General features: G+C 43.3%; 1 protein-coding gene across 9 annotated transcripts in view; it reads right to left on the bottom strand.

Moving 5' to 3' along the window:
* raraa (retinoic acid receptor, alpha a) overlaps window positions 1-15887 on the bottom strand; it is a 377347-nt gene that overhangs the window by 144538 nt on the left and 216922 nt on the right. The window contains exon 1 of one of the 9 annotated variants that reach the window (XM_042343422.1): window positions 14949-15078. The exons of the other annotated variants lie outside the window; for them this stretch is intronic. The gene's annotated coding sequence lies outside the window, so the exon portion shown is untranslated. Of the gene's footprint in view, window positions 1-14948; window positions 15079-15887 lie in introns of those variants that run through there. 9 annotated transcript variants of the gene reach the window in all.

The following is a 15887-nucleotide window of genomic DNA, read 5'->3' as shown; positions in this document are numbered from 1 at the left end:
GTGTGAAGCGCTTTGAGACGTCTCAAAGACGTGATAAGGCACTGTATCAAATGCAAGGATTATTATTATTAATTCATTGTAATCACAAAATGACCACTGGATTTCTGACTGTTCCACAGAGTTGGCAGAGAAATGGTTGAGGAAAATGAGGAACGTTAATACCAAAACCAAGTATGTCCAGCAATGCAGCACATACATGGTTTTATAATAGAAATCCCTTACATTTGATACAGCGCCTTTCATGTCAGGAGTAGGCCTCATCGTTCTTCGCAGGATATACTGCAAAGTGGAGTGAACGTGTGTGGGTTTTCTGTGCAAATGTTATGCACAGCAATGTCCCACAAACTGCCATGAAGTGAGTGACCAATTGTATTTGGGAGACATTCGGCCAGGACACTGGGAGAAACTGGCTCTCTTTTTGAATAGTGCCGTGGAATCTTTCAACATCCACCTGAACAGGTAAGACAGAACCTCGGTTTAACGTCTTATCCAACAATGCAGCACTACAAGTAGACTCTACAAGTTCCAAGTCCTGGCGTGGGGCTTGAGTGTACAACTTTGTGACTCAGAGATGAGAGTGTTGGCGACTGAGCCAGGCTGACGCAGGTTTAACAAACAGATCAGGTCGCTGTGTTCTAGAAACCAGATAAAGTTGGCAGGAAAATCTATTCCCGATGGCCAAGTGGGTAAAGGTATACAGACCAGAAGGTCACTGGCTGGATTCCAGCTGATTGTGGTTGAAGCTATAAAATTGGCCTCAACCTCTTGGCTGGACAATGGCAGATTGGTCAGACCTGCTCCTGATTGTCCCACATTTACTCTTACTATAATGCAGGCAATTAGGCTACCAGGTGGAATAGCCTTCCTGGTCCAACAAACACTGAGGAAAGCTGTCCATCCATCCGGGTTTCCTCATGAGGGCAGGCACTTGGGTGAGGTGCCAAAGGCTTTCAGGAACACATTACTTACAGGAAATGGATACAGGCAGGTGTGAGTTACAGTCTGAGGATGAGCGTAACTGTTAAACTCCTTCTGGATTACGAATGTCCAATTTTGCACAAGTAAACCCTGGGAATCGCATTAACAACATAACATATTTTGATGAGACAAGTTTAACAGTCTGACAGCAAAAATCCCCAGAAAGAAACCAACCCAGAAGCCCTGTCCAGCAGGACAAAGCCTCTATAAGGAATTGGGCCTTGATTCTTGGGCTTCTGTTTACCTAACAGTAATTAGGAACGAGGTTGTTAGTCGATCGGTGGATGACTTTTCCTTCAAAACATATTTTAAAAAAATAATAAATTGGTCACTTCAATCCATGACTGTTTGTGGGACACTGCTATGGCAATTGGCTGCCGCATTTCACCCACAGAATATAGTTAATTCACTTTACAATATATTCTGTGAAGCTCTTTGAGACGTGATAAGGCCCTTTATCAAATGCAAGGATTATTATCCCCCTTCCCCGGGCTCAATGTCAAGCTCTGCCATTGTTAAGCGCTCTGAGACGCTACCCTGCGTGGAGATCGCTATACAAGTACAAGTTGCTGTCATATTTTTATAAATGAGACCAGAATTCATCAATCACTGAATTTTATTGCAGGTTTCATATCAAAGCACCACAAAATCATTTATTGTGTATATTTTCCTTTAAAAAATAAATGGTAAAGTGAAAAGCAATGTATGAAACCACATAACAAAACATCACTCAAAATATCTGCTGAATACACCTTTCAATAATTCTCCTTTGATACCAGTCTATATGGATTTGTTAAAATATTTCAGGCTTGATAATAAACTGGCGGCAATAAATGCTTCTTTGTCAGCAATGGATGTGACTGAATCATACCATTGGGATGGGCACAAAGACACAAAACCTCTTTTATCAAGCATTAACCGGACGGCTTAGAGGGAGGAGAGAGAGAGAGAGGAGAGGAGAGAACCTTCTATGGAACATGGAACCAGGACAGGAGGCTGAACAACCAGGAAAGCAGCACATCTTATTAGACAAAGAGAAAAGGCTGCAAATATCCAACAACAACAACTTGCATTTATATAGCGCCCTTCACGTGGGATAGTGTCCCAGAGCGCTTGCTTTCAGCGTGATTCACCAGGTGACGGACTGAGAAATGTATAAATAGGATTTCTATTTAATTCCCTTAGAAGATTTTTCTACTTTGTTTCCTATTTGAACTTAGTGATTTTTGCAAGACGAGCCCTGTGGCTCCCCCGGCTGCCAGTGGCTCGTTTAATTGTACAACAGCACAGAGCGGTTGCAGGGGGAAAGGATAGAGTCAAAGCAGCCAAACCTGGTGTTTCACTGGGCCTGCACACCCATAACAACTAGCATTGCTGTACAATTATCCTGCAGATTAAAATAACCTTTGCTCTGTGATTCAGCGACCCCCACCCCCCCGCCCCATCCACACACACACATGCACACCGATGCATCCAATCCATTGTCTCGTGATAATCATCCTCAAGTGCTAGGCGGTGTGATCACTCAATCGTGCTTTCTACTCGGTCGAGTTAATGTTTCCAACACAGATTCAGCCAAGTTGAATTAAAACAGACTGAACAGAGCTTAAGAGGGTGTAGCTTCACTAACCTGTGCTCTCCACTATCCTGCATAACAACAACAACTTGCATTTACATGGCGGCCTTCATACAGCTCAGCGTCTCAGAACGCTTAAACCTGTCACCTCTTGCTGTTTCAGCTGCCAGTGCAACAAACTTATAAAAACATTCCTCTTATTAAATTAATTCTTGTATAATAAGTGTGAATCAGACGATGTCAACACTGCTGTGCCATGAACACAACGAGGATCAGAGATCTACACACCAAAATGCATAAATGACAAGCAATAGCAACAAAAGGGGTTTAAAAATAGTTTGTTCAGCTTCTATAGTACTTGAGACCATTTCAAACTATGAACTACAAAATGATCTCAGGTTATATCCCAACAAGCAGACTCCGAAAGGGTTAAAAGAAATATCTTCAGACTAATAGACTTACTCCTTAACAGAAGAACATGCTCCAGGCCGAGACATTCCACTGCTTAATAAAGTCGGTGTTTCCTTACAATGGGGAAATCCTATTCTAAGTGCACAGAGTCAGATTGGTAACATCACCAGCGTACTGTCTCTCCACTAACGTCCCATTACACACAAGGGAATGAATGGTCCTCTCTCCACTCCTCCTGCACCGTGTACCAAACATGATGCATCACATTTCCAGCTGCTAATTTCCAGCCGACTTAGCTTTGATGCCATTCTCCAGTCTCTGCTAACTTTACATTTTGCATTTCCCAGAGTGACATGGCAATGCAGAATCTACCGCTGGGCAAGGTGGTAAAACGTAACAGCCCAAACTAGGTCACCTTCCAGTACTTCCTTCAAAGTGGTTAATGGTGAAGCCTGTATCAGCAACCCTTTCCCCACTAATATAAAGCTGGTTGAAGCAAGCTTGCCTTCAGGGTAGGTTTTACACCAGGATTAATTTGGAGGCAAACACATATTCCAGGTTGCTGCTGGATTCATTTTGTTCTGCGCACACTGTATTTCTCTCAGTATCTTGGCCATCTATACTTCAAATTCATTTGTCATTCACCTCTTGGCTGATTGTGAACCTTCCTGGTGATTTGCCTACAGTTTACCCACAAGAAACATCATTTAACAATAAGCCATATGACATTTTAATGTGATGAAGTGCAATGAAAATGTAAGTTCTTTTATTAAAGCAAAACATTTTGTATTTGATTCATAATTACTATTGGATATTGTTCGGGTGAGGCCAAATCTGCAGATCCAATCTGGAAGAGCATCACTGTGGGTTTTATAACTGTACATTAACATTCATCTGGTTACACAAGGACTTTGCTTCTGTGCAACATAGTAATTGGCTGTTCAAAAAATAGGTTTCACTAACAGGAACCTTTTAAAAATATCAATTGCAAAGGTTATCACTAACTTTAAACACCTGTGTGATGCCTGCTGCTGTTTGTTTGTGAAATATTTCTGGCTTCATTAGTGAACACTGATGGCATTATGACTAGCTTGGAGAAGTACTCAGTCAGCAATGTGAAACCAGCAGCCAGCTGCTTGGTTGTTTCAAGTTGGACAGTTGCTTTACTGGTAGAGAATCAGCAAACATATACAGGCATTACCCAATGGCGCTTTGAAATGCCGCAATTTCAGCTCTACAGATTCAAAAATCACAGAATCATGAAAATGTTTCAAATGTGCTTTCCTGTGTCATTCTTGTCACGACATTAAGTTCTATACACTTCTCTCCTCCAGAAGCAAACAGAAATTACAATCCATTCAAGGGTGACCACCAACACTGCACTACAAGAGCTTCCTGATAACAAATAATATTCCAAACATTCAAACGGTGTAAGTCTAGACTCAGAAGCACTCTCTACTATGTAAGATACGCACAGTAAATCACTGCTGAACAAATGCTGCCTTTGCCCAGCTCTGCCTACAGCTGTGCACCATCAATGCTAGTTTACATTTGTATTGTTGCTTAGATCCAAAAGAGCTGGTGCTTTACTCTCCGTTCACCCAGCATAATAAAACAAAATCAAGCTGTGCACATGCTTTTATTGTACACTTTGCTTCAATTTTTCTATTTTTGAGACCTCTTCCCCTCTCAGTATTGCCACTTACCTCTTTATTGCTCGTTCTATACAGAGCTATATTGTCTATAGCATTTTCCTGCTCTTGCATCTGGAGTGTGCCATCCATCTGATAAGACATCTCAGTGGCAAAGCCTGCGGCCCCTTCGCTCCATCACAGAATATTGCAAATCTACCCTTGTTTTTTAAAGATTTCCAAATGTGCTTTCGTCCTGCCGCCCTCCATCACTGTCAGCTCTTAGATACCACAACATAATGAAACTCTCCAGCCACAAGCCCACAGTCCCTTTTACACAAGGTTTCATTTGGGACTGAAGCTCCATTAACCTCTTGCAGCCTTGGCTTTCACCTGTGCCATCCAGAATCCCACAGTCACCTTGAGAGCTCAGCAGCCCCCCGGGGGTCAGCAGGAGGCCACATCACCCCACACCTCCTTTATTAGTGTCATGTTCTCCACATTTCCATGTTTGAAAATTCCCACATGTTTGAAGTTATTTCTGCCCCTTTTAGGCCCCGCCCACCCCAGCACCAAAGGTTTACTGAACCTTTTGTGGAAAATAAATAGCCCAGTGCTAATCCTAACCCACTGAACATTTGAAACCATTCCCAGGCTTCCTCCACCAGCAGCAGCTGTTTGCCTGTGATCCATCAGAATTTATCCCTCACAGTTTAAGTAGAATATTGTCACTTCTGCTGGCTTTGCTCTGTGTCTGAGAGTGTGGACTAAAGCTTTCTCTTGGGGTCTTGTGACCATACTCTTGGCTGAAACTCCAGAGGAATGTGGCAGTGCTGCATTGTCAGATGTGCCACCCTTTAGATTACAGGTGAAAATGATGTCCCATCCACCTGCTCAAGTGCATCTTAAAACATCCCCTGGCACTGCTTGAAAAGAGAAGGTAGCTTTTGTTAAGTGCCTTGGCCAACAATCCTTCAGGTTAATTGATCCTTCACTTAATGAGGGATTTTGCTGTGCACCAAATGGGCTGATACAATTTCCTATAAAACCAATTTCCTACACATGATAATCACTGGAAAGCAAATAAGGTGCTTATATAAACATAAGTACTTTCAATTTCCTGCCCATCTCTCCTGAAACTGTTGACTCAGGCTGGAATACGGTTCTACAGGCAACAGTCACCTGCTACTTTGTCATTCTTCATTTTTCAGCCTAGACAGCAAGTTGTCAGAAAGCTATGTGATAATGGGGGGCATTAAAGCCAAACCCGATCCCTATTCTTGCCCTCCCACAATGGCTATGTGTTACATTTTCCAGCAGGGTAACTGGATAGTGATTAGGAGCATAAGCCATGTCACATTTCCCCGCCCTACCCTAGGGCACTGTGGTCACCCTACTGTCGCAACCAAGAGCAAGTGTCAGCCTGGCTGTTTATGTGATCTTGCAGTGTGCAAAATGGCTGCTTGGTTCGCATACAAAATATGGTCACTACACTTTACAGAGAATCCTGTGAAACACTTTGACATCCTCCCAACAAATTAATACCAAGTATAAGGGCTATTACTTATCAGCTATCTCAGCAGGCAGCTGCTTGTCTGGTTCACATTGGACAGTTGCTTTACTGGTAGAGCAACAGCACAGCCCATTTGGTAATGGAATCCTATCACTTTTGTGGCATCCTGGCTGTGTACCCAGCCACTTGGTCTGAGGAGATGATGAAACTCCAGACATATCTTCAGAGCCGTCCGTCAATGCCACTGCGGGCAGTGTTCCCCCCCCCCCCCCCCCACACACACAAGCTCATCAAGCTCAATTTTCAGTTCTATAATTTGACCATGCTCTCAGGTCTGTCACCTGCAAGTGACAGCTGAAGCTGATCGAACCCTAGGTCTCCATTTTGCACAACCAGAATAATAGTGATATTTTTCAGGGCTGCTGGTTTTGAATCTCTCGTGACAGCCTGTTGAATGTCAGGGAGCACACCCCCATGTTTTATATTGCAGGTATTCATAAACCAGGGCTTTGAACTGTACAAAAACCCACTTTAACCACATTGTTTGGCTCAATATTAGGACATTTCCATGTATTTTACGCTGCAGCCAATGCAGTGAAATTGCAAAGGGTCACAAGGAATAATGGAAACAATGTGAAACATTTAAAGGGCCACTTAAATACCATCAAGCAAACCTCTATAATATGTGGCCGTTTGCCCACAAAACAGACAAAACACCTTACAATAGATCCTGTGAAACACTTTGGGATGACCTCTAATATAAAAGGCACGGCATCAAATGTAAGGATTATTTTTATTATAATATCTTCAAAATAAATATGCAGGGTTGTACAAACAAGCTCCTTGCTCCGGGTTTCCCCCCAGCTGAAATAACTCAAACCTACAGCGGACTTACATTACAAAGTGATAACACAATGACCCCCTGTTATATCACATCTCACATATAACACGACTGGAGTATGAACCCTGACGTTTACTCACCACAAATCTAAAATGTGCGCAAACGCAGAAAATGCCGCTTGTTGCCTCAGAAGTCAGTCCTATTGGTTTTCCACGCACCGGCCATTGGTTTGAAGCAGCGATAGAGCCAGTGAATGTGTGCAGTAAATACACAAACACTAACTGCAATATCACATCCTATGCAGCGCTGGCTGGGAGTTGATGAACCTCAGCATTATGAAGGGCCTTTACTGTACTTTTAAAAACAGAACAAACAACAGGACAATCAACTAAAAGCTGAAACCAGGCAAAACTGACAGTTATTCAGCAAAACAGCACCACATACAAATCGACTGAAGTAGCCAATGCTCCCGAGATTAATTGGTCAGTCACTTAATGGGCAATTTGTGGGACCTGCTACAGGCAAATTGGGGACTACATTTGGTGACCAAAAAACAGTCACTACACGCAGCAATGAGGTGCTTGGGAGACATTTCAACACGAAAGCCACTATTAAAATGGACTTTCCAAGTACATTCATAAACAGGGTTACACATGCTAGATTCCTTACTTGTTGCCAATCACAGCAATTTGCTAGTTGTTGTTTTTCCCTAACGTGCTCTAAGGCTTAATCTTCTTGGATAAACACCAGATTCCTTCCACTATTATTGACAATTCCAAAGCACCATCTATCACAGATTCCATTATTTTCTTAAGCAGATGCCTGAGGTACAAACAGTAGGTGGGAAAGCGTCTATTGTCCAGACACTCATGACACTTAACTTATTAAAAAAGAAAAATTGATTTTATAAATCTGTGAAAATATCTACGTATAAATCATGGTTACGTTGACTGACACGCTTAAAATAAAAACACAGTGTGGTTCCAAAAGCAATCTGAGCTGCACGAAGCCTCTGAATACCTTGAAACAAGATGACTTCTCTCTATGCCTGTGACCTTAACTGGAGTCAAATCATACTGTGACAGTGTCAGTAGGAAACAATTTCTAGTTACCATTAAACTGGAAAACAACTTGCACTTCTGTAGAGCCCTTCACGTAGGATGAACATCTCAAAGGGCTTCACAAAGTAGATAATAATAATCTTTGCATTTCGTATAGCACCTTATTAAATCTTCGAGATATCTCAAAGCGCTTCACACAATATACTGTAAAGTCAACTGACCATATATTTTCTAGGATGAGTGAAGAGAAACGAGAGGGAAAGTTTGAGGAATGGACTAGAAGATGGATATTCAAAGAGATAAGTTTTAAGAGGTTCTTGAAGGCCGGAAGAGACAGCAGAAGACAAAGGGATTTCGGGAGAGAGTTCCAGAGTCCAGGGGTATAACGTTTAGCCACTGATGGTAAATGGAGGGAGTTAAGAACAAAGTGAAGACCGCAGGCTGCAGAATAGGGCTGGAGGAGATGGCAAAGCTAGGATAGCACAAAAACAGGAAATAAAGCTCATTGTTTTTTTTTAAATTTATAAAATGCACCAGAATTTGGAGGCCAGTTTTATTTGGCTTGATTTCAAATTAAACTCTCTCTTCCCTCTATCAAACAATCACTACATCCTGAATCCTGGCTGTCTGTGTCTGTCCTATCCTCCTGCACCGGAGCAGATTTTTTTAAAATTAGAAACTATCAGACACATTGCAGCCTCATGACATCGACTGGACAAACCGGTTCATTATTCATTCCAGCTTCAATCCAAATAAGCCTCATCAGAGATAATAACAATAATCCTTGCATTTGATATAGCGCTTATCACATCTTCTAGACTATCAATACGCTTCACACAATATACTGTAAAGTGAATTAACTGCATATTTTGTGGGCGAAACGCGGCAGCCAATTGTGTACAGCAGCGTCCCACAAACAGTCGTGGATTGAGTGATTGTTTTTTTTAAGGAATTAATATGCCCAGAAAACCGATCCGCCAATCGACTAACAACCGGGTTACTACTTACTGCTAGGTAAACCGAAGCATGTGGAGTACGGAAACTTGCCCAACGTTTCGCCCTGCTGGGAATCGAACCCAGATCTTTGGCTTAGGCGAGTGCTGTCACCAGATGAAAGAATTGCAGACAATCAGGTTTGCTGGTGAGGGTGAGGCTGACGATCTTGAATTTGATCTACTGGAAGGCTCGGGCAGCTGGTGAAGATAGCGGGAGGGGGATGTGCCAAGCTTTGCGCGGGTAAGGATGTGGGCAGCTGGAAGATCGGAGAGAAAACTGGGAAAAGCTCATGGTAATAATAATCCAAAGCATAAAGCTGTAGAATTTGTCAAGGTTTAATAGGCCCTACAGCTGCCTGAACCATTTCTCCCTTCCTAACTGCCTCTGCATCTGCATCAGGATAAGCTCAAAAACATACCATGCATTTGTGTCCATGTGCAGAGATATGTGTGCATGTATGTATGCACGCACTTGTGTGTGTATTACCAGTGTGCTATAACTCCAGTGTGGTGTGCTTGACTTGCTCCATTTGCACAAGTGTGTTTGAGCTTCAGACAGACACCACCCTGCATTCCCTCTGCAACAACGACAGCAGAAATGGAGCCACTCCCTCCAGACTGACTGACAGCTGCTCTCAGAACCAAATGAAACTCTGCTCATTTTATCGGTCGCTCCAGATCCTGTTGCAACATATTATCCTTTTAAACCAGAAAAAGCAGTGCAAAGAGAAATGGGTGTTAATGATGTCTTGAGAGCAGTTTGCTTAAACATAACAGTGGCAGGAAACAGAAGCAAAGGCTAATTGTCCAATTTAGAGACCCACTTGACTGACAAGATAGGGAGTGAGCGACGGAGGGATGGGATTCACATGTAGCATCGCTTAAACCCTTCAAGCTTGATACACCAATACATATCTAAAGCAAAACAACAACAAATTACACTTGTATAGCGTCCTTCACGTCGGAAAGACATCCCAGGGCGCTGGACAATCAAATGCGTCAAATGTTGCACACAGCACCAAATGTGTCCCTATCTCAGCTGCAAATATGTTTATGGAAATGAAATCAAGAGCCTGCATATGCAAACACACCATTTCAGATGAGTCTTATCTTAAACACCAACCGAGGAGATATGCGGGCGAGGGAGGAATGTGTTTGTAAATAAGCCACTGTAATAACACGTTCTGGGACAACAACAGAATGCATTCAGGCCGGACCAGAATAAATACGTCATCAAAATAAGCTCATGTGAACATATCATCTGTTTCACTTGTATTGCACAAGAGAGTGTCCTCCCCTCCCCCAACAGGAAATGTGCTGAACCATTACTGAGTTATTGAGAGAGAAAACTCAGCCTCAGCAACCAGCACCACACCACGTACACAAACCAAACCAACTCAAGCCAGCCAACCCGGTAACACTGCCAGCATCGATCGTTCAAAGGACAAACATATTTTCTGTCAAGTAACAGCTGTGGAAGTGATTTTCTGTGACTTTCATGTAGAATTACAGAACAGGAAGCGCAGGAGATGATGGACAAGTGGAACAAGCTACCAAGCTGTGGAGTCCTGTAGCTCAGTGGTTAGAGCACTCGCTTTGCAAGTGAGAGACCTGAGTTCAATTCCAGGCAGAGGGCGAAACCTCGGGCAAGTTTCCTTACTCCACACAGAGCCTAATAATATTCCCTCCAAAAACCAAAACAATAATAAATTGGTCAGTTTCAATCTACGACTGTTTGTGGGACATTGCTGTGCGTAATTGGCTGCCGCGTTCGCCCACAAATATACAGTCATTTCACTTTACAGTGTGTTCTGTGAAGCGCTTTGGGACGTCCTCCCGATGTGAAAAGCGCTATATCAAATGCAAGGATTATTATTATTATTATTATTACCAGCACCTGCGATGTAACAAGGAACTGCAAAGGTTTTCAAAGAAGAACGAGGCAAGTTCCTGGAAATTAAAAGGACTGAGAGGGTTATTAGATGATGGATTGAGGGAAATGCACTTTGATTAGGAGTCATTATGGAATAAAGAATAATATAATAAACAATTAGACAAACCTGATAGGTCTTATTCTCTGCATCACATGCAGAACACTGACCGGTTTAGCGACTTAATCACATTTTTTTTAGCGATCTTTTGCAAGAAGTACAATATATGACAAATATTTCAAACAGCAACAATACAACTAGGTCTTTGGTCAAATGAAGAAAGTAAACTACAGCCCTACCAGTTTATATCGACACCACGGTTACCAAGCAGATTTTGTCGACATAAGCGGATTTCAAATAGTACATAATAATCCTCGCATTTCATGTAGTGCCTTATCATGTCTTCGAGACGTCTCAAAGCGCTTCACACAATATACTGTAAAGTGAATTGACTGTATATTTTGTGGGCGAAACGAGGCAGCCAATTGCGCACAGCAGCGTCCCAGTCGTGGATTGAGTGACCAAATTATTATTATTTTTTTNAGGGATTATTACCCCCGGAAAAGCGACTAACAACCGGATTCCTACATACTGCTAGGTAAACGGAGGCGTGTGGAGTAAGGAAACTTGGCCAACATTTCGCCCTGCCCAGGAATCAAATCCAGGTCTTTCGCTTGCGAGGCAAACTCTCTAACCACTGAGCTACAGGGCTCCACATAGTAGTACATTTCTGACAAGGATTAAAATGATCTTTCTTTTAATCCAAAGCTAATAATCATTCTATTTCTCATGTTTCTCCCGAGCTGCTGCGACACAGGCTACACCGTAGCCTACATGCAGACGGGCTCCGTCTATACTGCTCTGTTGGCATGCATGGTTTGAGCTCCTCAAGTTTATGAATATTTCACCACCTTCTCTGGTCCTGGGGTCCCCAAGCCTTGGCTATTGCCAACCTGCACCTGATACTTTCCTGAATTGGGTAAGCAGGCTGCATCCCTCCAGGGAGAGAGAGCGCATTCCATTCCAATAATCTATCTCTGGGATTTCCAGGTGGAGGTGGGATGTGGATAAATCTCAGTTGGGTTTGGAGACTCTTACGCATGGCGATGGGTTTCCGCACGTGTCAGACACCCGACTGGGCAAAATAAAACCCGGTACAGCAAGCGTACAGCTGCCAGAGCCTGAGATCCAGCCAGTTCCCTCCCTCCCGTTAGCTCAGTCTGTGACTGCAGGAGTGTGTGTCCAGCAGTGTGAGGGCTGAGCATCACAGACACTACCACATTGAGAGAGAGTGAGAGAAAGCGAGAGAGAAAGAGGAGAGCTCTGTTCTGGAGGGAAATCAGGGAACAGTTTCAATTGGTCCTAATCCAGGGCAGACGGGCTGCTGGAACCCACAGCTCTTGGCTGAGGCTCAGTTTCAGATTGGAATATAATTCTGCGCTTGATTTACATTGGAGGCTTTAAACTCTCCACTGCATTCATCCGGGATTAGGCTCCTTGTGGTTGAGGACTCTGGCTTAAAGCAGGTGCGAGCAGAAGACTTTAATGATATCAGAGTGGAGGTGTCAGCTTGATTTTACTGTTGTCACCAATTGCAGCTCCAAGTCCATATGGTTTGTGTGATTAATTGAGACTTGGGAAGTACGTTAGTACCTGACATTCCCAGTTACTTTAGCATGTGGTAACCCGTAATTGGGAGCTGCCGAGTAGGTAGCTGCTTCGTTCGACCTTCGCTCATTTGTTTCACAGGGGCCCTGTCACTGATGTCTGGGAGCATGATGAAGTACAACATGGTAATTACCCCCAAAACAATAGGGTCAGGAGTGCTTGGAGAAGCAGGGAGCTGTGACAGAGTGAAAAATGTCAGGTATCTGTTACTGTCAGACTCCAAAAAGACACCATTCATCACCACTATTAGGTATCAAGCAGGAACTAGTGATGTGTAAATTTAATTAGGTAGATGAAAGTCACAGGAAGCAGGGGAAAGGTGCTTATAAAGAAGTCAAGTGCTGCCCGTCTGCTATTGCAAAGAAGAGTTAGGTTTGTTTACTATTCCAACGTAGCAAAAGTATGAATTTCCATCACCAGCTTTGTGAGTTTGGGCCGTCATTGGGCCAGTGGCCTTTCCCAATGTTCTCCTGCTGCCATCCCTCTCCCTCAGTGAGGTATCGCTGCTCGCCCGCTCACTGTGCTGGACATTGGCAGACATTCTTCAGTTTACAGGCCGTTTTGCTCACCTTTCCATTAGGGATACATTTGCACATGTAAACCCTCCAGCACCAAGTGCCTACCATTCACTTTGAACCTTGACAGAGAAGTTGAGGTGTGTGTAAGCAAAAAAGCAAGTTTATTTTATAGTACTCCTCATGTGTGAATCTCAATGCACATGCATACAAAACACATGGTTGGTCCAGGTGACAGTATATTCTGTGAAGCACTTTGATGCATCCTCATGACGTGAAAAGCACTGTACAAAATCTTCACTAATACATCCATGTAAAGAGAGTGACCCAGATCTACCTTAGAGGAACAGATGTTAAACTGGTCTTCAGCTTTCCTTGATTATCCTTTCATCCGGCTCTTAACCTCCTGACAGTAACCTGGGATAGACAATGCTGGGATATCACTGGCACACAGTGAGCCTGCACTGTGGTTCTTCCACACTACACAATACAGTGTGCTCTCTCTCTCTCATGTGGAGCTGAATTTAGTCCCTCATCACTGCCACGACGGCAGCGAAACCCCACAAGTCCTGGCACCTCTGTACGTGTCGCTGAGGATCTCAGAACACCACAATATTGGTACTTACTCTGTACACTGACTGCACACACAATCCTTTCATCTTCCTTCAAATCATCCTTGCAATTACAGTAACAAAAGAGAATGAAACGTGGCAGCCAACTGCGCACAGCAATGTCCCACAAACATTTGTAAACTAAAGCTATCCATGTGTCACCTCAGATTCAAATCAAATAAACTACCAACGTCCCTCTTGTTGGTCTGGTCCTTCAGAACCCTGAAGATTATCCCCAGGGCTTCTCAGTGTGCAAATCCCACGATTTGCTCTCCGGGTCCCTTGCAACATTGGACCTCAATAGGCCTTAAGCTTCTCCTCAGCTCAGTCCTTGTTGAGATGCTCACTACATAACCTGTAGTCCTAGTGGAGATGATCTTTCCCTGTTCCTCCTGGCCTAACCTTGCCTCATGATTTCAGTTTGTAATTCTCGGAACACTCTGCAGTGGACAGTATCATGTTGATCTTTAACTTTGTTTCTTTACTTTTTTTGGCTGTGATTTTTTTCCCACCCAAAGTTATAATAATAATAATAATCCTTGCATTTGATATAGCGCTTTTCACGTCGGGAGGACGTCCCAAAGCGCTTCACAGAACACACTGCAAAGTGAATTGACTGTATATTTGTGGGCGAACGCGGCAGCCAATTGCGCACAGCAATGTCCCACAAACAGTCGTAGATTAAAAGTGACCAATTTATTATTGTTTTTGGTTTTGGAGGGATTATTATTAGGCTCTGTGTGGAGTAAGGAAACTTGCCCAAGGTTTCGCCCTCTGCCTGGAATTGAACTCAGGTCTCTCGCTTGCAAAGCGAGTGCTCTAACCACTGAGCTACAGGACTCCACAACCAATTAAATTTAGTTATAATCCAAAATAAAAAGCCACAAAATAAACGAAATTGTGGGACAAGTTTTCTAGAGAAAGGGAGAGAATCCAGCATATAAACAATTCTGTTTTAAGAGATTTAAAAGCAAAAGAACACAAATAATTATAAGGAAAAGCAACAGAGCGGCTGACTGACAACCACGAGAGACAACGAAACACCGTTCATGGTCGTCGCTGGTTACACAATCAGTAAATCCAAGTTAACAGGAAAAACCCACCAAACTACTACACACATGTTGTCAGGTCTGGAGCACTCGCTCACCCGCCACCACCCAGTGAGGGAGTGAGCTCAAATAAACTGGCCATCAAAAGCTCAAGAAAATGAAACTTACATTTCAGATGCAGTCTGTTCCTCTGCAGTGTGCTTTACCAGCAATGATCTCATATTTAAATTCAGGAATTTCATGCCCCTCCCGAGAGGTGACACCCTTTTTATACCAACGTCACAAACCAGTGTGTGCCCCCTCTAGTGGGCCAACACAGGCTCCGTTATCAACAGGTCAATAATTCAGATCCTATTTCATAAATCTACTGCATCTTTATGCTCCACAATACAAGTCCCATAACACTTTCAGCCACGATCGACATCAAATGGCGAGCTTTGGAGGATATAAAAAGTGAAAAGGAATATAGTCTCAGATGGGATTAAAAAATGAAATAACTTTTGTCCTCATTCGTCTATTTTCTCCATTGCTTCATCTCCTAAAGCCACTGGCTACAGCTGGGTTCCACATACAGCTCCACATGCTCAGATTGTCCTCCAGCACCTCAGCCATGAGCAAGCTAAGCCTACTTAGGCCAATCACCCACACGGACATCACAGCCAAGTCTGATACTGTCTTCACCAGTGTAGCCCTGCCACCCATCTCCAGGTCATGATCATAATAATCCTTGCATTTGATACAGCGCCTTATCACGTCTTCAGGACGTCTCAAAGCGCTTCACAGGATATACTGTAAAGTGAATTGACTATATATTTATGGGTGAAACGTGGCAGCCAATTGCGCACAGCAGTGTTCCACAAACAGTTGTGGATTGAGTCACCAAATTATTATTTTTTTAGATCAACAGGAGAATTCTGGCGGATTTCACCCTTCCCGAATCCAGGGACAGAGGCAACTTTTACAACTCTCCCTCCCCCCTCCTTATTTGTGGTCAGTTTACGCCCTTCTATCCTCACAAACCTAACAGCGGAAACTGCAACCACACGTTGGTCATCTCTCACTCGCTGCCTGGTACAGACTTCAATTCAATTCCCTACTGCGCACACA

This window comes from Callorhinchus milii, unplaced genomic scaffold (genome assembly GCF_018977255.1).
Source record: "Callorhinchus milii isolate IMCB2004 unplaced genomic scaffold, IMCB_Cmil_1.0 Scaffold23, whole genome shotgun sequence".
NCBI lineage: Eukaryota > Metazoa > Chordata > Chondrichthyes > Chimaeriformes > Callorhinchidae > Callorhinchus > Callorhinchus milii.
The sequence above is the reverse complement of the archived record's forward strand: the minus strand, read 5'-3'. Positions and strand labels throughout refer to the sequence as shown.